General features: G+C 39.8%; 1 protein-coding gene and 1 pseudogene across 1 annotated transcript in view; both read left to right on the forward strand.

The window, feature by feature from the left end:
- Positions 1-24,756, forward strand: part of KCNH1 (potassium voltage-gated channel subfamily H member 1) — a 246,286-nt gene that overhangs the window by 180,806 nt on the left and 40,724 nt on the right. The gene's annotated exons all lie outside the window — the stretch shown is intronic.
- Positions 22,059-22,632, forward strand: LOC107326341 (small ribosomal subunit protein eS21 pseudogene; annotated as a pseudogene).

Below are 24,756 nucleotides of genomic sequence, written 5' to 3' on the forward strand. Positions count from 1 at the left end.
GGAGTTCTTTAAAGCTCAGTGTGGTTGAAAATTATTCAGTGTCATTCTTACGTTGTATATCTGTCTGACTCACTTGCATTTTAGGAAATCAGTATTTGGATATTATCACATGAAATTGGGTTTTGAACAGTATATACAGGCAAAAGTGTTTTGCTGCATTCTGTTGAGACCTTCCTAATTTTTCCCCCCACTGCCTCTTGTATACATTCTTCCTTGATAACCCTAAAGCAGCAACCAATGTTTCTTATTACCAAACAATTTCTCAAAACCGAATGTTTTGTTTTGTTGATGAGAGAGGGTGTAGCTCATAGTATACAGATATCTTCACATGTCTGAATTAGTGATAGGTATTTACCTTTTCATGTAAAGTGTGCAACTGCTCACTAATTTATAAGACAACCTATTTTAATAATGTATGCATGAAAAGACAAACAATGTTTGATTAGTGTAACTTTTGTTTTAGTATACCTGAAGCTTATTGCATGCTAGAGAGTAAGAAACCAGCATCTATACTATAGTTTGGGATTAGGTTGTAAATATATGTTTACCTCATCAGTGCTTAGTTGTTCCATCTAATCTTAGTATCCAGGAATCATCTTTGGTTTGGTATTCCATCTCCTTGACTATATGCATTATTTTAGCTGAGAACTGCATCCTAAAATGTAGACAAACTTGCAGTCTCAAGGACTACATATTAAACCCAGAATCATGAATTTGAATGAATGAAATTCTTCAGCATCCCAAGTACAATCTTTCTTCTGCATCAACACAAAATGATGTTAAACTTCTGCCTGTGCTGATTAATTTGTAATGGTTTGATCAATTTCATGTGCATCACATTAAAAAAAATCTGGTCTTCCAAACAGTTCCCCCCCCCCAACTTTATCTTACTATTGGCACAGATAAAGGTAATAATCAAAATGTACAATTTATACTGCCTTTTAACCAATGGCCAGTTCAGTTTTCCTTTTCTATGCACTGTATGATGCTTCTTGAGCAGTTACTTTCTATTCTGCTATTTCTGGAACTATTCATGTTCTGCTTAGAACTAATATGCCATTCAAGCTGTCAGCAAGTGTTCCAGCTGAATTCAGCAGGAGTTTTATAAAATAACTCCCCTGTGAATACAAAAAAATTCCCCAACAACCCTGAATCCATCATGAGGACTGGCAACCACAGAACATTAGAAGGATTGTTCTGTTCAGATAAAGAATATATAAGTGGAAATATATTTTGTCATAGTGTTCTTCCTCTTTTGTTGTAACAACCTTGTGATACAAGCTTGTTGAATTAGATATTTGTGTTGCAACTGTGTGTGTTACTAGATGCTTTATTTTTTCCATGTGTCTCAGTACATGGCAGCACCTGGCTATCCTCCTCCGGGCTCTGTAGCTAAGCAGAGTTGAGCCTAGTTAAAACATGGATGGGAAAATCTCAGAAGAAAGCAATGGCAAACTCTTAGCATACGATTGCTAGGAAAGCTGGGTCAATGTGTCCATTTCGTTTAGTTACTGTATTAGTTGCAGCTAATATATTCAAGACATGTATTTATTTCATGTTGTGTTCATGGTATAGGTTTATAATCATGATTTAGTAATGAGTTGCTTGATTTCTTGATTTCAAATTTCTGGATTATACTATACTTAAGGCATGTGTTTTGCCACTCCAGGCAAATAGATCAAAATTTTCCAGAGAGATAGGTTTTCTATGTTTAGGTTAATACCTCTAATAATGGAAATTGGAATGCATTAAAAATTCCTAATAATGTAAGCATTCAAAACAACATTTCAACAGCTCCAACCTTAGAGTGCTAATCTTGTCTCAATTTTTTTCCAGATTCAGATATTTGTTCATTCAGCACCAATCCTCCTAGGTGTGAAATATCTGTTGGATTCCTATGTGAAACATCCAAATCATCAAACTGATCTAGGAACTCATGCAACTGGGACATTGTTCCATAAAAATTCCATATCATGTGGCCCAATATAATTTCATTTAGCATAATTATCTTGATGTGGAAGAAAAAGAGTGCATAATTATCTGGGAATAATTTTTTTCACACCTCTACAGTTGACTAAAATGTCCAGTTGGGCAAATGTAATTAGGCTCCAGGAGAACCAAATAAATCTCTGCATTAGTTAGAATGCAGATAATTAATTTGGCAACCTGCAGTGATCTTAAGAACTTCACTGCTTATATTTTTCACTGCCAGCTTCAAACAAAAATAAAGCAAATTCCTAGTTAGAATGGAATAGTATTATTTTGCAGATATATTTTTGGGATCATTAGATGATGGCAGCAGACGATTTTTATGGCTTGCTAATTATGTTGTAAAGATAATCTCCACAATTTTTCCTTTCCTAAGTTCCATTATAAGGGCAGAGCAGCTGTTGCTAATTGGTGAGTAAGCATGGCATGACAGATGGACTTTTGAAATTAAAGGATATTTCCTTGTTTTCTCTATCAGATTTAGTATGGTAAAAAGAGCAGGCTGTCATCTGATGTCATTTGGTCATGAAGTTTATATCATTTGCTACTGTTATCTATCGTGGCCACCAAAAGAAACTGCTGAGCACCAAAATTGGCTCTACTGTGTAGTAAGGTGAAACATATTGCTTAGAGATGGCAGAATTTTGGAGTGGGGGAGAATAACTGAATAACTGGAAACTGGAAATGATGCCTACATAATGCAGCAACACCTTTTAGAATGTTTGCCCATTAGCATTAAGAGGGGACACACATTGTGCTTTTCATTGGGCACCAAAATATCTTGAGTCAACATTTTTGAGAGTGGAATTATGTTTGGAAACCATAAAAGGTTTGCCCCAGTAGTGAGGAGGAAGTTTGCAAGAGAAAATTTATGAAATACTTTATGAAATGCTCCTTTTTGAGTGCTGTGCTCATTCTTAGTGCTTTATCCGTTCTACCTAAAAGCTGCTTTTCCTTTGTGACCCCTCCTGTCAATCTCTTCTTCTTACTTCACCTGGGACCCTAAGACCAAATCTCCACTAGAAGGAGGGCTTGCAGAAGAAAAATCACTCTTCCATGCTAAAGTCCTCAATACGATGACAGTCATATCAGTCTCTGTCCCCCCCCCCAAATAAATGATATTAGACTGACTTGTGCTAGTGTATTAAAATACCTTCCCATTTTAGAATCCCCTTATCACTGGGATCAAAACAAAAGCATCTAAACCAGAGTGGTTCAGCTATAAAACTTACAATGGGGGTATGGCCCACTGTTGCTTAAATATAGTGGTAAGCTGTAGTGTCCAAGCCCCGTGAATTAATTGTGCAATTTTTCCATGGGTACAGCTCAGACTCCAGACTGAACCCAACATATCTAGATAGTCACCAGAAGCATTATCAGGGAACCCAGTTAAGGACACATGTAGAAATACCCTGGATATGAAAGAACTGAAGGAATGTGATCCATCCTGGTGGAAGCATGTACAGAGTTATGGCCAGCAAGACACCAACCCTATTCCTGTTTGTCACATGACTTTTTAGTCACTGGCATCCAGATCTCATGGAATGCACCATCCAGGCGTAACCTGGCCAGTTCTTTCCCAGAAGCTATTTAAAAGAGAACAGAAAGCCATTTTCCTGTTCATTCCCAATGCATTCACAGTGAAGCCTAGGGGTCAAATTAAGTATGGCTGTCTTCATTCTGGATGAAAATCAACCACACTGAGCAATGCTTTGAAATATCTTCTGAGGCAAATGGCAGCTAGACATGGGATTTTTGATGGGAAACTTGTGGAAGTCAGGAACATGTTCTCTAGTCACCATTTGTTCCTTCGAAGTACAAGTAGCAGTTCAAACATGCTGTCAAAAGAATGTGGGTAACATGGCAGGGATTTCAGCTTTAAATGTACATAGTGATAACTGATGCACCATATGCCTAGAGGAAGCCTAATATATTTTGAGTTAAATTGTACTTTGGGTAATATTTAATACAATTTAATACATGTTTCCCTAGAGTAGCAAGCTTGCTTCCTACTTAGTACTCAATAAGCTATTGTGTTCTTTTAGTCCAAAGTTTTTAAAAGAAAATTATCACCCTTGGTTATGCAGGAACATTTCCTGAAAGATCCCTTAAATGACCCTCCCCATCTGAAGCCTAATGGGAAACCAGCTGTGATGGAGTAATCAGTTCTCATGTTTAAACTTATGTTTACCTGCTGTGTGGTTGTCTTAAAAACATTTAAATAAACACCTTAACATCACACTTTTTCCCCCTTCATTCTCTACCTCCATGACTGCTTTGAAAAACACATTATTACTAAATTTAAAATTGAACAGTTGGTAGCTGTGCATGGGTTGGTGTTGAAATTCCCCAAGCTTATGATATTGTGGGACTTCTATCTTCTTTCCTTGGATGCAGACCTGGAGGTGGCTTAGGAGTTCATGGCCACTATGCTAACTGTGGACCTAACACAAATCTCAGTGGGTGTCACACATTAGGCCTGTTTTTATCTCAGGGCAATGGTGAGATGATCTGGAATTGGGGAATGTTGCCATCAGTCTCTGTCAGGTAAGATCACTCCCTGTTAGCCTCGGAGTTCCCAGGGGCTCCACCCTGCTGCAGGGAGATAAGACCAATTTGATCAGTCTGCCCCAAGCACCTGATGGATCCTGTTGGGTTTCAGTGGGAACTTGGGGTTGTCCCTGAGGCTCTGGTAAATTATTTAACCAAGGCGTTACTTGCTGTACGGAATGAAAGGTTGAATCGTTCCTATGGATGTATGTGGATCCCAGAGAGCCCCCTGGTTTTCAGAGAACTCCAGGTGGTGAAATGACATAAGTAACACCTAGAGTGCTGCTGGAAGAAAACAAAGAATGAACTTGATTGAGCAAGGGTAAGAGCCTTTCTTAAGAGTTACCTTGTGATGATAAAAGTGGCAGAATGCTACTTACAGTCACTCATGCCTTAGTCACCTCCTGTTTGGACTACTGTGATACACGCTACATGGGACTGCCCTTGAAGAGCATTTGGAAGCTGCAACTGGTCCAGAATGAGGCAGCACAGGCATTTTGAGCATGTCATGATGTGCTCATATAACATCATTGCTTCACAAGCTGCACTGGCTCCCAGTAAGTTTCTTTATAGGTTATTGCCTATAAAACCCTACCTGGTACAGGGCCAGGTTACTTGTGGGACTTCCTGTCTCCAACTGTTTTTGCCTATCCCACCAGATCTGACAGGGTGGCCATGCTCCGGGTCTCTTCTACTAAGCAGTGCCATCTTGTGGGACCCAGGAGACTGTTGTGTAAAGTATAGCAATGTTCTCAGAAAAACTTTGTCTAGGGAAAAAATATATATCAGCATGAGAGGTTTGTAAACTATAATGTCTATAACTTGTTTTTTAAAGAAACTCAGCCAGAAAATATATATTATCTGGTTGTTTATTGATAAAAATGTAAAACTTAAAACTATAAACTTATATAAAATATAAGTTGTATATAAAATATAGGAAAAAACACGTTTTCTCATAAATTTAGCATCTAAGACTTATCTATAAACATAAAGTCTCTAGCCAAAAACTCTCAGAGAAGAGGTATATTATTGGGTTATTAGTTATAACTATATAACCCATAAAACTATATAACTATATGGCGGCTAACGTTAAAACAACTGTGAGGCTGGGCATATAATGTTCTAGTTATAATGTCATTCTTTGAATAACTAACATATATATGCCAATAGGTGGCAATAATTAGTAGTATATGTATACAACACACAATAATAAGTTATATTAACAATAATAAGTTTGTTACATGACTATAGTTTTAGCCTAAACATAGTTTTACAGATAATGAGATAAACTTTTTTTTATGAGAAAATCCTAACAGAGACATGACTTCTTGGTTGCATGGGCCTCCACATGGAACAGCATCCCCCTGAGATCTGGATGGCCCTGTCCCTGCTGGCCCTTTGTAGGGCTCTAAAGACCTGACCCCCCCCCCCCCTACAAGCACTGGGACCAGATTGTTAGGTGAGCTGTGTTTGGTTTAGTTGCTTGCTGCTTGGCTGTTTCATACTGACCTGTAAAACAGAGGGCAGTTTTCAGACTTCTGGTACGTTGCACCTTGCCTGTGGCTGTCATTCTTTCTAATGATTTGGATTGTTGTTGTCTTTTGGTTTTATTTACTGTTAGCTGCCCAGAGGCAAAGCAGTGACATGGGTGGTCATACAGATTGTTTAAATGAAATAAACGAATTACAGTGGTACCTCTACTTACGAACGCCCCTACTTACGAATTTTTCGAGATACGACCAGCTCCGGCCCCAAAAATTTACCTCTACTTACGAACTTGCCTCTACTTACGAACTGGATCCACGGCCATTTTCCCTGCTGCCACACAGTCGTGGCTTCCTGTGGGTGAGATCGCGGTAGCAAGGAGACGTTCGGTGAGGCTTGTGGTGTGTTTTGTGGCGTTTGGAAGGTTTTTGTGGCGTTTGGAAGGTTTTTGAGGTTTAAAAATAAAATGCATATGTTTCAGAACTGTTTAGCCGTATTTACATTGAACCTTATGGGGGAAATTTACCTCGGGGTGCGACCAAATTCGGAGGGCAGATTAGCCGTATTTACATTGAACCTTATGGGGAAATTTGCCTCGTGGTGCGACCAAATTCGGAGGGCAGAACGGATTAACCGGATTTACATTGAATCTTATGGGAAACTTTACCTCGACTTGAGTCCAACTCGAGTTGCAACCAGAGTCACGGAACGGATAAGTTCGTAACTAGAGGTACCACTGTATATTTCAATTCTGCAAGCTTATTGTATATGTAGATATATAGAATTATACATGGATACGTAAAAAGTACAGGAGGTACCTTATAGAAAGATGCAGCGACTGTTAGTAAAACATGAGCTTAATACAGGAAAAGAAGAAAACATGAGAAAGAAACTTAAGATTGCCCCGCCTTGACTCTCTTTGGTACCAGAGGAAGGGAGGGCAGGAGATACATGGTCAGGCTTTCAAGATTCTGTTATTAAAGCCTGTATCAATAAACTAGAGTTCTAGTATTTCTAGTAGTGATTATTTCCTGACCTGGCCTACCTCGAAGGGGTGACAGTATGTACTGTAAAATCAGGTTTCATAATAATTTAATCAATCCATTTTTTCCCAATGTAAAGTGGAAATCCAAGATCATTATAGAATATCAAATATCAGTCATTTTGGGCATTACGTTCTGAGAATAATTTTGAGTCTATTAAATGTATACTCTCAGGCCTTCAAGAGAAATTACTGCATTCAACTGTTTTGTGATTCTAGCTCTGAGTTGCTCTATTATATATTGCTGCTGACTATGGTGTAGTTTTGCAGCCTCTCATGGTACATTGTTATTTCTTACTCGTTTCATTTTGTCAGAGACCTTTATAATAACAAAGGATAAAATGGTTTACATAAACAGAAAAATAATAACTTCTGCATTGGTTTTTTTATCCTTGTTTTATGGCTTTCATGTTTAAACATGTTAGTTTTGAGTAATTATTACTATTAGATTCTATTTACGCATCAGGCTAAGCCACAGTTGAATAAACCACACTTGTCTTGTTTCATAACATACTAAGTTATAAATGATGGTTACCAAACCCTAGTGATTGGTTTTGGCACTGATATTTAACCCAAAGTAAAGCAAACCAATTATGGAACAGCAAATTGTATGAGCTGAGCATTATTATTTCATACTACTAGTTATTTAAGAGTGGGCCGTAATGTTTCCTTAATAAGGAAATACTGTTTTTTCATATGTTCCTGTGCTGATTAACTGAGAATGAATCAAAACTCAATCCACTTTCAAATTAAACACCTTATATACAGCGTACTCTTTTTCTTTGATCACAAAATACGCAAATGATGAATCGGCCCAATTTACAACCTGACCAAATATAATTAGGGGTTTTTTTTTACAGCTTTGCAAACTGACTTGCTTCCCCACGTCATGCTCGTGATAAGTAATAATTGCAACTACAGGTGTGTTTATTAAAGTTTTCCTATATGTTGCTCATCACCCAGCACTAGCTTCATGACAGACATAAGCAGAATTTTATTGCCATCCAGAGTCAGGGCCTCGGCAAACGCAAGGGTCACCACAAAGGCTGGGCAGCCGGGGGCCGTTGCCACGTGCCTGATTATCACAGAGAACAGGGAAGTTTGAAAGCTTATGCTTGATTTGGCTCTAAGTTCAACTGTGCTTTACAGATGATCTTTTCTGATTGTCAAGTCTGGCCATTAGACTTGTTGAAAACCTGCCAGACTTTCTTCCTTCTGCCGTTTGTTTATTTGATTTATTAGACTCTGGGCAACTTACAAGATCAATAAACATGAAAACAAGGAATTAAGAATGCAATAATATAAAATAATATAATAAACTTTCTGGACATAAAAAACAAGATGACAGAATAATGGAGATACCAGTAACGGGAGCAGTCAAGGCCAATCAAAATATACAGTATATACTGTATACAATACAGTAATAATAATATATAATAATAATAATAATAATAATAATAATAATAATAATATACTTATAAGTATTATAATATTATTGTATTGTATTGTATTATAATAATAATTATATAATAATAATAATACGAAATAAAGTATTCACAGAAGTAGAATTGGAAGAACTGCAGGCAAAGAAATTGAAGCCTTGCCAGAAGTAGCTCAGAAGTTGTAAAGGCAAACCGGGGGGAGTCAGCAATAGAGGAAGCCAGAGTAGCTATTGAATCATTTTCATTCCCAAACCAGGCACCCTCTCCTCTGCCTTTTCCGCAGAAAAAACAAAGCCTTCTAACTAAAAAAAGCAAGAGGAATTGAAACAAAGAATAATTGAGCATCTAGAACAGCACAAAAAGAACAGAATAAGGTTGCCTTCATTGAAACTTGTTACAAAGAAACAGCTAGCACAAGTATTAAAAGATGCCAATACTGTAATATCAAATATAAGTACCAGCTCACTGTGAGAAACAAACCAATTAATGTACAGCATGGCTGCAGTTATAACCGAATACCTTGGATGCAAAATCAACAAACAAGAAAAAAAGCCAAACAGTGCACCACCAAAATGGAAGATCAAGTCGGAAAATAAGATCAGCATGCTGAGATCACATGCAAGCAAGCTAGAACAGATGAAAGAAAAGAAGCTGAAGAACAAGACCAAAGAATACCTGATCAAGAAATATCACCTAGAAACAAGGAAGATCAAAGAAGCACGGGAAATAAGAAAGCAGCAAATAACAGTCATAGCCAAAAAGATCAGCAGATATGAAGCTCAAATTGCACACTTCAGGCAGAATCTCCAATTTCAGTCGAATCAGAAACGTTTCTACCAGTCCATCAATGGAGAAACTGCAATGAACCAGCTGACACCTGACAAAGAAGAAACAGTGCAGTTCTGGGCACAGCTTTGGGACAACCCAAAGAAATACAACAAGAATGCAGCTTGGATAAAGGAGATGGATAAGAATAAAAAAGAAGCTGAAATGAAAGAACTAGTAATAACAGCAGAAATGGTGGAGAAAAGGGCAAGGAAGATCAAGAATTGGTCAGCACCAGGTGAAGATGAACTGCATGGTTTTTGGTTGAAACATCTGACTGCTCTGCACCTACTCATTGCCAAACAGTTTAACAACATATTGCAAGGAAGTGAAATTGAAGATTGGTTAACATCTGATAATGAAAGATCTAACCAAAGGGGCAGCACCAGGCAACTACAGGCCAATTTCCTGCTTGCCAACAACTTTCAAATTGCTAACTAGTGTGGTAGCTGCATCTAGTTGAAAACAACCTCTTTCCATCTGAGCAGAAAGGAAACCGCCAAACAGCAGAGGAACAAAAGATCAGCTCCTAATTGACCAGTTGATTTTGGAAAACTGTAAGAGAAGGAAGACCAACCTGAATGTAGCTTGCATTGATTACAAGAAGGCATTCAACTCCCTGCCACATGATTGGATAATCAAGTACCTAGAAATAACAGGAATCAATAGAAACATCAGAAGCTTTGTGCAAAGATCAATGGCACAATGGAAGACACAGTTGCTGGTCAATGGTGATAGACTGGGAGAGGTTAATATCAAGAAAGGAATCTTTCAAGGAGACTCACTATCACCATTACTGTTTGTCATTGCATTGATTTCTCTGTCAACAATACTGAACAAGTCAAGCCATGGCTATCAAACATCAAAAACATCTGCCAGATTATCGCACCTCCTTTACATGGATGATCTGAAGCTGTACAGAAAAACACCATCTGAAATATAATTGCTGCTCAACACTGTCTGAATATGCAGCCAAAATATTGCAATGGAGTTTGGACTGGACAAATGTGCCACCTTTTCATCAACAAGGGAAAAATAGTGAAAACTGAAGGAATCAGGATGCCCTATAGAAATAACATCAAGAGCCTGGATGAAGAAGATCAATACAAATACCTGGACATCCTTCAAGCCGACAACAACAAGCATATTGAAGCCAAAAAGAAGGTTATGAGTGAATATATCATGAGAGTGAAGAAGACCTTAAAGTCCAAACTCTGATGAGGAAACACCATCAAGGCAATTAATACCTGGGCCATTCCAGTTATTAGATACACAGCTGGAATAGTGGACTGGATTCAAGCAGAAGTAGAAGCCCTGGATACAAAGACCAGAAAAATAATGACAATGAATCATGTCCTTCATTCACCCAGCAATGTTGGTAGACTCTGCTTACCAAGGAACCTAGGTGGGTATGGAATGTCGCAAGTACACCAGACAGTTGAAGGGGAAAAAAGGGCATTAGAAGAATATCTGAAGGACATTGAAGAACATGCACTGAAGCTAGTATGCCATGAAGGCTTACTGAATACTGAAGAGACCAAACTGGCCTTCAAGAAAGACCAAATGAAGAATAGAAAAGAGACATGGCAAGGCAAAGTATTACATGACCAGTACACAAAAAAACTAGCAGGCAAAGCAGATAACAACAAGACCTGGCAATGGCTGAGACCAGGAAAGTTGAAGAAAAAGACAGAGGGCTAATTCTAGCTGTACAAGATCAAGCCTTAAGAACAAATGCATACAAAGCCAAAACTGAGAAGACAGCACAGAGAGCAAATTCTGCCTCTGCAATGAAACTGAAGAAACAGTGGATCACCTAGGTACCTGCTGCAAGATCGCACAGACTGACTATAAACAATGACAAAGTAGCAACAATGATGCTTTGGAATATCTGCAAGAAATACCATTTGCCTACAAGCAAGAACTGGTGGGACCACAAAACAGACAAAGTAATAGAAAATGAAGAGGCTAAATTCCTCTGAGACTTTAGAATTCAAACAGACAAGCACCTGCCACACAACACCCCAGACTTAACAATTGTTGATAAGAAAGACAAAAAAGTCTGGAGAGTGGACATTGCAATACTTGGAGACAGCAGAATAGAACTGGAGAAAAGTCACAAGATATAAAGACCTGCAAATAGAAGTAGAATGACTATGGCAAAAGAAAGCAAAGATAGTACCAATAGTTATAGATGCCGTAGGTGCAATCCCCAACATCTGGAGCACCACTTGAAGACCACCGGCATTGGCAAAATCACCATCAGTCAATTGCAGATGGCAGCTTTACTTGGAACGCTTACATCTTGCAACGATACCTTTAACACCATCAAACAACCACATCTGCCTATCCCAGGTCCTTGGGAAGGACTTGATAGATGGATAAAAATGCCTAATCTAGTCTAAACATCTGGCTGAATATGCAACCAACAATAATATACAAGGGTCTTACATATTATATGGGCTGTCCCCAAGGTCTGGCCCAGTCAGGTCTTTAGAGACTTGGGAAACGAGTGAAGGGTCAGAACCATCTGAAGCTCAGGGGCAATTATGTTCTATAGCTGGAACAGAGAAAGCAGGCTCCTGGGGTCCCATTAGATGACATTGTTTTGTGGAAAGGACCCAAAGCATGCCCATTCTTACTGGATCTCATAGGCTGAGCAGAAACAATTGGAGGTGATTGATCCTGCAGATAACCCAGCCCTGTGCCATGAAGAGCTTTATAGGGGATAGCTAGCACCTTGAATTGCACCCAGAAGCTTATAGGAAACCAGAGCAGCTTGCAAAGCAATAGTGTTACATGGGCACACTGAGATACATCCATAACTACTTGTGCTGCTGCATTCTGAACAATCTGCAGCCTCTGGGTGGCTTTCATGTAAAGTGCATTGCAGTAGTCTAGACAGGAGGGGACTAGGGTATAGATATCTGTGAGCCTCCTGACACAAGAACAGGTGCAGTTGGTGCACAAGGTGGATTTGTGCAAAGGCCCTCCTGGGCATGGCTGCCACTTGCCCTTCCAGCAGGAGCCAAGAGTCAAGAGGACCCCTCAAATTGTGCACCAGTTCTGTTTTGGGGGAATGTAAGCCCACCCAGGACCAAAGCCGGAGAGTCCTCATAATCAGAGAACCCAAAAATCCCCAGCCACTTGGTCTTGTTAGTTATATGCTGCTTGCTTGTTCAGCTGAAGTCTAGCAATCTCCAGATACTGGGAAAGAACTTTGACAGCATCACTAGATTGGCCTAAGTTGCATTCAGTTATATGTCTTCACATACTGGAGATGTATAACTGAGTGGTGGAGACATATAACTGAGTATCAGTGTGGTGATAATAACTGACCCCTTACTTATGATGACCTCACCCAATGATTTCATATAGTTGTAGAGCAGAGAGGCAGTAGAGGCCTAGGGAACCCTGCAATACAGGGGCTTTGGCCTAGATTTCTCTCCCCACCACTAAAACCAACTGGAACCAGCTATGGAGGAAGGAGGAGAACCCATATAATGCTGTACCTCCCACTCCTAAACCTCATAACTCATTGAAAGACACTGAGAGATCATGAAGGGCTACAATGGATGTACTACCTCCATCCTGCCCCCATCAGAGATCATCTAAAAGGGCAGTTAGTGCTGTCTCAGTGCTGTATCCCAGTCTGAAACCTGACTGGAAGGGGTCCAGATAATCCCTTTCATCCAGGGTCCTTTGTAGTTGCAAGCTGCCCACCTTCTTGACAGATTTCCCCAGAAGGGAAGGTTGGAAACTGGATGAGAATTGTTCAGGGTTGTTGGGTCCAGGGAAGGTTTTTTTTAGAAGGGGATTGACTACAACCTCTTTAAGAGCTAGAGTTTGTCTCCTTCATTTACTTCCGTTTGATACTAAGGAGGCCTTAACCAACCCATAGTGACATATATAGCACTAATATATATGTGCTGCACTTAAAACACTGGGGATCCTGTCCATTTCCTCAGGACTAACAGGTTCAGCCTCATCCCAGATAGTTACAGTAGACCGTGCCCTAGTCATCTTCAAGGCACCTGCAGAGCCAGAGTCTAACTCAGAGCAAATCCAAGCCATTTTATCTGACAGGTGCCTAGAGTAGTCTTTGCAGAGGCCTTGTAGATGTTCTTCTGGTCCCTCCTTCCCTAGGCTACTGGACAGCTCTCTGTGGATGTGATAAGAGCATAAAAATAATTATGTTTTGCTGCATTTATCTCCACAAGATAGTCCTGATTTTACCTGTGTTTGATCAGATCCATTCCTACCTTTCCTTCACCAGCACTCTAGGCATTTCTTCTGCTATTTCGTATGCTGGAGCTCCTCAGAGAATCATGGAGTGTTGCAGCATCTATGAACAGAAAAAGGCTGTGCAGCACAATTCACACCAAGATCATGACCACCCCTTTATTTCAGATGGTGAGCAAGACCTCAGACACAACATGCATCAGAGCCTCAGAAACATCCCCAAGCTTCTTTTGAAACCCAATAGGGTCCATCAGGCACTTGGATGAACTAATCAAATAGGTCCTTCCTCCTTGAGGTAAGGGATGGTTGAAAATAACTCTAGGGTTAACAGAGAATTATCCCACCATGACAAAGGATTGGTGGTATCTTTCAATCCAAATCATGCTGCCATTGTCCTGAGATTAAAAACAAGACTAATGTGTGACTACTACTGTGAGTTGGCCCCATAACCACCTAGCACACATCCATGATGTTCATGAATTCCTGAGCTGTCCATTAATCTGTGCCTGAAGAAGGCATATTAAGGTCTACAGTACCATTCGTTTGGGATGTTCCAGGCATGGCCTCAAGGAGCTCATATAGTGAAGCCACTATGCAGCAGGGAGGCTGGTATAGTAGCAGCCCCATCTAATCCCTAGAACCTAATCTCATTAGCAGATTCTCACAACTGGCTATCTATGGAACACTGCCTCTTAAAGCCTACAGGGTCTCTCAAATAATTACAGCCACCCTACTGCCCCTTCTCTGGATAATGGCTAGTGCCATACTTGAAATACAGGTGGGCACATTTCTGAGAGGGGGGATTCTCTGTGCCCAGCCAGGTCTTGGTAATACAAGCTAAGTCAGGCCTCTCATAATGATCCTGGAAAGTGGAATGAAGATTGAACATCAATCACATCCTTCCCAAGAGTGCCCCTTCCCTGGCTCCCAACATATTTCTCCCTGCCCATCACCATGGAGATGTAGTACCTGTCCTTATTCCACTGGACATACCATCCCCCATCCCCCATCCCATCCTCCCTCTCCTGAAATAAAGGGCCTCAGTTCACACTTCAATAATGCAGTCTTCTTTCCAGCTGACTGATCAGGTCTTCAGGATGCTTCTGTTTTAGCACTCAGTGTCCCTAAATTGGAACAGTTAGTTCACCTCCTACAAACATCACAGACACATCACTCTACCTTCACTCACTCAACCAGCCTCACAACTCTGCTTCCCAAACATACCATCCTCTATCCCCAACTGCTCAACCCACTCTCTAACTCTCAATCACATCACTCTCTACCCTTCCCTGTCTTTACTGTGGATGTTAAATGCCCAGACTGTGACTATAAGCCATAGTGGTTGGGAAAAACTGGGAAGTCACGATCAGCTCTCCATCTTTCATCGGGGAGCTTACTGTCTTTTATTACTGTAATGGTATTACTCTTGCTATGAGATTAGGGAGAGGATTGATAGGGGGGGGAAATCCTACTCCAGTGGAATTCATTTGAGATATAGCTTCAGGAAACACATTCTGATTGAATAAACAGGAGCTCTTAGCCATGAAGAAAAGCTAAGTGCCATCTCAAATTTTGGTTACAAGAAAACAAGTTTTAGATTCTGATACAAGGGTATGAATAACACAAGATATCTAAGCAGTTTTAGTGTAGCCATAATTCTATGCAATATCTTTTTTCACTGGCTCTTTCCACCCAAAGGAATGAATGTCACAGTGACTGAGTTCTTAGTTTGGTAACTTGCCGATCAATTCTCCTTTGCTGCTTCATTTCCTGTCTAATTGAAGAAAGTAACCGAGATCTTTACAAGCACATTTAATTCTCTCTGATTTTCATGCTTTGTTTAGATGTGGCCATATCCTCAAGATTCAGAAGCTGCAGTGATTAGCAAGGGTTTTTCCCTCCACAAATCATTCATATTTGGGAATGCTTGATTAAGCATGAAATGGACTGTGATCTCTAAAACACATACATAGCATTTTAGCAATGAACATAGAGGGTTTTTTGGGGTTTTTTTTGCAATTGGATATATCTTCCTGACATGCTAGTTTTCTCTTTTTCAGGACTATTTTATACAGGTATCACCTGAGAATGCAATTCCCCACCTGCAGCCTGAAATTGTGAAACAATGTTTGCTACAGTATATGATAAACATTGTGTGTGAAACTAGGCTAGGTCCTCAAAAATTACGTATAACTTACAGAGCTCAAGGGAAATTCAGGGGCCGTATGTCTAAATCTGGCTGTACAGAAATACAATAATGTGCTTAAAAGTCAAGCGTAATTATGGTATGTCTTTATAAAAGAGTATGAGAAAGAAAAGGATACTCTGAAATAGATGCATAGCAGGGCTAGAAAAAAAGAATAGTCTTTTAATTCCCCACCAATCATTCTTTTGTCAGGACCAAACTTAATTCAGCAGCAGAGCGTATTCCTTACATGCAAAAGAACCCAGGTTCGATCCCCAGCTTCTCCAGCCAGGGTTGAGAAAGATTCTCTGTCCACAAGTCCATATCGGCAGTAGTGAACTAGACAGAGTAGAAGTCTGGCCCTGTAAGGGACTTTTCCATGTTCTAGTTGTAAGACGGCTGGAGACAAAGACACTGAAGCTTCCACAGGAGAATCTGACTGCAAATAAATCAGCTTCTTTGGTCTGCTTGTGTATTTGTGACAGAGACAAGGGTAGCTCAGATCCCATAACTATCCAGCACTCTGTCATTTTAAAAAAACCAAGTGTAAAGTGTGCCTTAGAAATTGCTATTATTGGGGAATGGATAATCCCAGCCATGAAGAACTTTCAGCTTCCTTTAAATGTGTACTCACTGGAGCAGAAGCTGTCACTGTTTTCTTCTTCAGTTTTTCAGGGCATATACTTGTATGTCGTCCTCTTTGAAATAATTTACGTGGTTTATGAAGAACCAGAAAGCTTCTTTACGTAAAACAGCACAACCAGTTATTCTGTCATCCAGCTCCAATTTATCTCAAGAAGTTGTATCTAGTTCTACCAGTGGGCCAACCTATAGAATTGCAAACATGAAATAATGCTTGAACCTGTTGTCTATTGATGGCTAGTTGTGCTGACTTGTGCACAGTTTGCCCACTATCATAGGCAGGTTGAACATTTCTCAGCAAAAGACTTCAAAACCTTTTGTACAGAATTAGTGCTAAAATGCAAAACTGGGAAAATGATTGAGCTGCCTAGACCAAAATGAAATACCTGATTTTCATTGCTGTCCTGCGTATATGCTTCATGAAAATATTAGGTAACAACTGTCATTTTCAATTCACTCTCCTGCAAATGAAATGTGATGCTCATAACAAAGGCAATTCGTATATTTTCAGAGATGTTGATTAGGTACCTATTATAGGATGTATGACTACTTTACTACTGATAAATGCTGTCACTGACATTTAATTAGCACTGAATAGAAAAGCACTATGGACTTGCTACCAAAAACAGCTTCTTCTACATCCTTCTCCAGATACATTCACTGAGATTTCTCTAAAGTGCAGTCTCAACCCATCTGGAGAATACTGTAGTGAGGAAGACTGTCACAGCATTTCTCTTCCTTGATTTACTTAAAGGAAGAAATTGTATTGACTCTTTTTAAGCTATGGAATATTGTCTTGTTACTACATGGGCTTTTGTTGAGCGTTTGGCCCAAGATTAATAATTCAGAAAAGGAGCTGCCATTGTTCCACTCGGTCTGCTTTCTTTTCTGGCCCCTATTGTTTGTCTGTCATAGACCCACATAGCTGGAAGAGACCAACCTCCCTTGCATCGCCTAGGCTCTACTTAAGTACACCACCTTTCTGGATAATTGTATCCACTTTCACACTGCTCTTAATGTTATTTTTAGCAGTAATAACATCTCATTATGCTGGAGATGTTGTTATTTTTATCAGTTTCTGCAACTGTGTTTCTTTGCCACCACAATTGTTTTGATACCTAATTTGTAATATACTCATAGAATAAAATACATTTCCATGGATCATCATATCTCCTAATTGGTCACATGGACATTGGTTGTTATACAGGCAGTTATGTAAACCTGCTTGAGAGTCAAAACAAAGCTGAACACAGTGTTGGTGTGGGTCAAGGTTGCTGGCAGCTGTATAAGTGAAAGCAAACTGATTTGTGCTACTTTAATTTCAGCTGCTACATGGAAAGTTGAATAGAGAACTGGTAATAGGTGCCTCCTTTGAGCCCAGTACAGGGGTGTCCACAGAAGGGAGGTCAACAGTGTCTAAATGGCAGGCATGATCAGGATGAAATCCCATCCCTCTTTACATGCCTGCCTGCATGTCACTTGAGTCAACTTTTGGTAAATTTGGCCCTTTGTATAGACCAGTGTTTCTATACAAAGGCTGGCTGGGGAATACTGGGAGTCGAAGTCCACACATCTTAAAGTTCTGAGACTGAGAAACACTTGTATAGACTCTTCCCATTGGAGTCTCCAGTGGGCTGCCTTTCTTTCTTTAGCCTACATGAACCTCACCCCTGTTGCATTTTTGTGGCCTGTGGAGTCCCTCACACACACACACACCCTTACATTCTGTTAAAATTAAGTGACATATCACCAGTGTTCAACTGTGCAGTTTTTCAGGTAAGATTTCACTCCATTTTTAAAGCTCAAGTAGGCTTAATTTTTGAACTTTAGTATAGCTGCCCTAAACTGGATGTGTGAGGGAAAGCTGAACATTTCACACAATGACCAGACCTCATATGGCCCTTGAAATGAGGAGAAAAGAAAGAAAGAAAGAAAGAAAGAAAGAAAGAAAGAAAGAAAGAAAGAAAGAAAGAGAAAGAAAGAAAGAAAGAAAGAATTCTTGGTTGTGAAAATAGTCTTGACTTACACTATTCTTTTGTGTGGGGTGTGTGTGTGGTCTATTTCAGTCAATGTTTAAATGACATTGTATTCCCCCATATGTAATTTTTAAAATAGTTTTCTTGTCCAACTTGCTGAAAAAGGAGACATTTGTAATTTTGTGTGTGTGTGCGCCTTTGAGTCAGTCTTGATTCCTGGTGACTATCTGGACTAGTCCTTGCAGTTTTCTTGGCAAGATTTCAGAAGTAGTTTACCATCGCGGCTGAGAGAGAGTGACTGGCCCAAGGTCACCCAGCTGGCTTTGTGCCTAAAGCGGGACTAGAACTCATGGTCTCCCAGTTTCTAGCCTGGTGCCTTTGACCAGTATACCAAACTGGCTCTGTTTTATAATATTAAGAGAAAAGATATAGAAGCTTCCAAAGAATGTGTGGTTCCCATGCTGCTGGGGGTCAAGTGGAAAGTGACCTGTCATAGAAGTTGACTCTTCATCCACTGTAAGTCAAGGTAACATGAAAAGCTAAATGTTTCCCAACTAGTGTCAGTGATTTAATGGACCATTTTGTTGGGCTCCAATTTGTTGCTTTGCCTATAATATCCTTCATAATTACTAACTTTCTTGTAGATGGAATTTTCTGTCATTTTATGTAAAGCATATAAAACAATTGCTTTAGAGGAAACTCCTAAACAAATGAAACCTGGGAAATAGCATATAGCCCAGGATAATACTGAATTTCACAATCCCAGCCATTTGTGTGATGCATGTATATGTATTTCACATCTTCATCTTACTCATTACAACATTTCCTCCCCCCCCCCTCAAAAGATTAAATACGGTTTCTAGCAACCCAAAAATTACCAATCCCGAATATAAAACTATTTATGTAACTGCCAGGAGGAGGATGCAGTTAAGACATGGATGATGGGAATTTTAGCCAACCTCTTGATGTGGTGTACAAATGCCTCCTTCGCTTGTGCTTACAACTTACTGTAGGTGGCTGCCAACAGAAACAAATCTTGTAGGTGACATGCTTTTGGGTAAGACTGTTGACATAGTTAATAATGCCAAGGTCGAGTTGATTGATGCCAGATGGCAAGCTTCAGCTCAGATAATTCCAGCCAAATTTAAATTTTAGGTCAAATTCAGGTAGAAATATTTAGTCCTTTGCTAAAATTGAAAGGTGACATCATAGCATTGTCTCTCAAACTTGGCAACTTTCAAGAATTCTGGGAGTTGAAGTCCGCATGTCTGAAAGTTGCCAAGTTTGAGAAACACTGATATAGAGGGAACAATATGAGGCTGTCTCCTTGATTACTGTTCATTCAGCCTCAGTATGTGCAAACTGCCTATGCATAGGATCAGCTATATATTTAGGAAGTTCTCAGATGTGTAGAGCCCATAGGGAAGTTTCATGTTACCTGTGGAAATTCATACTTTTTGGTTATGAAAGCTTCTCATTTGATTAGAAAACCTCTTGTTATGCTTTGCTGTGAAGTTTACTGTCTGAGCAAAAACAGGAGCTATTTTTATTTTTGATTGATTATTTTGCAGTCTCACCAAAACCTGTCCTGGCTCCCATTGTTTCTTTCAAAGGTTATGGAACCTTGCAGGTGGCAATTCCTAACAAACCTCAGCTAAGCAGCATCAGCCCTGGTTAATACTTAGAAACCAGGAAATTTCAGAGCTGTAGGCTAAATTGGGAAATTGAAAAAGCATTCCTGAAGGCAGCAGTGGCAAACTGCTTGTTGCTAAGAAAACTACACAGATAGGTTCATGTAGACATTAGGAGGTGAGCTTGAACAAGTCTTTGTTACATAAGTCTGTCTGAGCTGAATTAAAACATCTGGAGGGATCTTAATGTCTGCTGGATCCTTTGTTTGACTGGCAAACAGCCAGTTTTATTAATTTTCATGTGAGAACAGCATACAATCAATATTTATCATATTTACAACTGCTTTTTAAAAATCTCTCTTGAAAGATTTTCCAAAGCAAACTGTCAGCTACCTTTCCCCCAATGACATTTATCTAACCCAGTGTTTCTCAAACTCGGCAACTTTAAGATCTGTGGACTTCAACTCCCAGAATTCCCCAGCCAGCCTTTAAGTCCACACATCTTACAGTTGCTGAATTTGAGAAATACTGATCAAACCCTTCCACTCACCATCCCAAAGATTCAGGGTTCACTTACTCACTTTTCTCTATGTGTGGGTGTTTGGAATGTGTAGAAGACACCCCAATTTGTACATCAATGTAGAACTCAGTTACTCCCAAAATAATCCCACCTAATTTACTGCTGGCATCCAGAATAAAAAAGTACTTACTTCTCCACAGTCTATCATGGAATAAATACAAATAGCTGTTTACTTGTTTTCACCAGAATAGGGAGAAATTTGCTATCCACTAAGTTTTTAGAAGTTTTTTGTTTTGTGTAAATTTATTGTTTTGAAGCAGAATGAGATAAAATTTTCAGTGATAATTGTGAAGCCCACCAATGCCAACATTCAGACAAATATATTGAGTGAGCTTTTTGCAAAGGGAAGTGTTTTCATAAATGATTATGCTATTCCTAAATGTAGAGGAGCAGATTGTTGAGGGCTGAAATGGAAGTACATGCGATTAACTCAGTGGCCTTTTCCAGAAAATAAATCCATCTCTCAGCAGTGCCAGCTAGCTAATGTGATCCAGAAGGCATTATTGCATAACCACTCAGGATGGGAGACTGGGCAACAATTAACTGAAGTTTATGACAGAAGTTGAGAGAGGGATGTAGTTTTAAGGTCTACCAGCACCTTCCAGATGTTGCAATTACAAGGATTGCTCTGATGTGAGGGCTGATGCTAGTCACTAAATTAAATACTTCCTTCCTGCATAATAGTATTTTATGAGAATGGCAAAATGGCACATTCTTTGCAACATAGTGGAATTCCAGAAAAACAGATTGGGAACAACTTAATGGAGTCTACTGCTGGAAAAGAGCTTGTTTGTGCTTCTCTATTCCACTCTGGGTAAATGAACATCTATTTTGAATTTTCCTGCTCCATCTTGGTTGGATCCAGAGCCCAATTATAATTTAGATATTGCCTTAAGGGACATGTAGGATCCTTATCATGGTTAATGCATTATTATTATTATTATTAGCATTAGTATTAGTATTATTATTTCCCACACACACACATGTATGTATGTATGTATGTATGTATGTATGTATATTAACTCAATCTAGCAAACATATCTAGTACTCCTGCCTCCTATTTTCTCTACAACAACAACCCTGTGAGGTGGGTTGGGCTGAGAGAGAGCGACTGGCCCAAAATCAACCAGCTGGCTCTCGTGCCTAAGAGAGGTCTAGAATTTACAGACTCCTGGTTTCTAGGCCTGCACCTTAACCACTACAACATAATTACAATAAGGTAATATTAATATATTATACAATACAAAATCAAATTTAAAATGGCAAAATATGCAATTATGAACAATAAAAGTAACAGTAACAAGTTAAACGTATTTTTTAAGATCATGCCCAATTTGGTGATTTCATTTCATCTCCAGGTTAGTTAGTGAGAAATTCTTAGGTATGCTTTATTTGGGGGTGGGAGGGTAGCAGAATCGGAAGGGGGGAGATAAGAGAATATTAGTGAAAGGATTAGAAAGATTGAGAAGATGAACGTGACGGTGAAAGTGAAAGCAGAAATGGAGGAGAAGAAGATGGTTTGGATGATGTGCAATTGAGGGGAAAGGGTAATGAGAAAAGGATAAAGAAGACTGGAAGAACATAGGTGGAGAAATGATAGGAAAGAAGGTTTGGGCACAGAGGAAATCAATTGAACTGGTTCTGATCTTACTTTCACCCTTGTGTGGAAACTGTACTGAGCCTCCCTTGAGTACCTGTTCTATTGGCCAAAGCTGGTGTAGAACCTATCCAGCCTGGGCTTGTGGCATGTAAGGAATTCCGTTCCATCTGAGGCAAGTAACAAAAGCAGAATGATGCTGTGGAATTTGTAGATCTCTATGTGGCTTGTAAATGCTCTGCTAGCAATCAGATAATTGGTGCTAAAGACCATGCTTCTATTCAAATAAATGTTGCAGAGGTTGACAAAGTCATAGGCAGAATTAATGGCCAATTCAAAGTATACTGTACAGTATGTAATTTGTGAGCAATTCATAGGATGGGGAAATCTGATGACTCAATTCTGCGGCTGGCAAAAATGATGGAATTGTTTCCAATCATTTCTAACTGAAGAACTGCGTAATATGGGATTTCCTAAAAAATAAACCATTAGTAAGCAACAGTTCGCACCCTCAAGCTGATGAAGAATGGATCCATGGGAGTTTCCACTGAAATAGCTCACTGGAGAAAGGAAAAGACCTGTAGCAGCAACACTAAGAAGGACAACAAAAGCTGAGGATGGCAATGAAAGCCCTCTCTGGAAAGTTACACCAAGATCCCTTCTACTGTCAATGTGATAGAACTGCACATTGAAGATGAGCAGGGGTGATTGCTCTGACAAGTGGGATGGGCCAAAGAACAAGACAGACATGCTGCAGTAATCATTTTCATCAGGTATGGCATCAGGAAGGGCAATCAAAACAAACAGGGAGCTGAAAATTAAACCACAGTTCATCTGGACATGGAGCTTAGCAAGAAACTGTGAGAGTTTCACTTAGTGCTGGAAAATATAAGAACTGGTTGTCCCTGAGGAAAGAGCACACCTGTGCCAAATTTCGGACTAGTATCTGGTGAGTGGCCTTTGTCAGGACATGGATGGAGGATTGTATTCCTCTTGGTGCTTCTCAGTAGCATTCAGTGCCCCTGACCATGGTATCCTCCTGGCCCACTTGCCAGGGAAGGGAATGGTGGTTCTGCCCCTACCTGAGAGGACAATACCAGTTGGTTGTGCATGGGTCCTTGGTTACTCCAATGCAGGATTGCTCAGGGCTCTTCTCTATATTGTTTAATGTCTACATGAAATCATTAATGGAGATCATCTGTTGACTGGGGTGGGATTCACTAATACATAGATGACACCCAGTTGTACATTACTATACTGAGCTAAGCTGGAGATGTTTGGAATGTCCTGAAGTGGTGCTTGGAGCCTGTGAGAATCTGGATGAGGTGAAACAAGTTTAGATTTCAAGATGAAGCTGCTGTTCATCAACAAAGAACTGTGGCACCCAAACAATAATTGTTCTTATTGTCACTCTCCCCAAAGAGTTGGTCTGTGACTTTTGAGTCTTCCTGGATTTATGACTCCTGCTTAAATAGATGAAAGCCACAGCTGAGGTGGGGGCATCTTCCCACAGGTTCAATTGATACAGCAGCTATGGCCTTACTTGAACTAGGATGCCCAGACAACAGTAACTCACATCTTAATAACCACTTGGCTGAGCTAATGCAACATGCTATACATGGGATTGCCTTTGGAGATGGCCCAGAAGCTTCCAGGCTCAATTTAAACTCCTGGTTATTACCTTTAAGCCCCTACATAAGGCAATGCCTTGCCAGAATCGAAAGTGCCCACCTAGTTCAGTCATCATGGAAGGGTCTTGTAAGAGTCTTCTACCTTTCTGAGGAACATAGGCCTTCTCAGCAGTAGCCTCCAGCTTGGTAGACTGCTCCTGGTGATAAATGCAGCTCACACCCCCTTGGCATTTTATTGGCGGGTTAAAAGGATCTTATTTCATTATGTCCCTTGCCATGATGATTTTTAATAGTAATGTTAATGTAGTAGTGGTGGTTGTTTTAATTGTACTGTTTATTCTTTTGTGTGTCACCCAGAGTTGGCTGGGAATGGGGTGATCTAGAAAAATTAATAAATAACTTAAAAACTTGTAAAACTTTCAAATTAATCGGTCGGAATGGATGAATACCACCAGGTGTTCTAAGAGCATAAAAGAGGCTTGTTGGCAGCCTGAGAGCAACTTCTGGAACTCCAGCTGCAAGACTGTAGCATATTCCTCTATGTAATCAATTGAGACTTTTGCTCTGTTCACTTGCAAGTGTAAGAGTACAATTGGTTTAATTGCACATAAAAATGCTGCGTTATTTGCAGTAATATTCACAAGATTCCTGCCTATTTTTCAACAAAAAGAATAGAAAGCCATATATCTTTGCAGCACCCATATTTGTAAATTCTCTCTCTCTAGCTTCCTTGGACACAATATCATGAAGACAGAATGGGGAGGCTTATTTGGACTTGTACTGTTGTGCACAAAGCTGGGTTTTTTATTTCCTTCCTTGTTATCATCAGATTCTGGCTTTAGCTTTTGAGTCAAGTCTCTATCTTACATAACAAGGTGTCCTTCCTGCATTTGCCCTCCATCGCTCCTGACTTATTACATACAGTATAGCCCATTTACA

Source organism: Python bivittatus, unplaced genomic scaffold, assembly GCF_059951505.1.
Source record: "Python bivittatus isolate LINGU-HERP-01145 unplaced genomic scaffold, Pbiv_v1 ctg000020_np1212, whole genome shotgun sequence".
NCBI lineage: Eukaryota > Metazoa > Chordata > Lepidosauria > Squamata > Pythonidae > Python > Python bivittatus.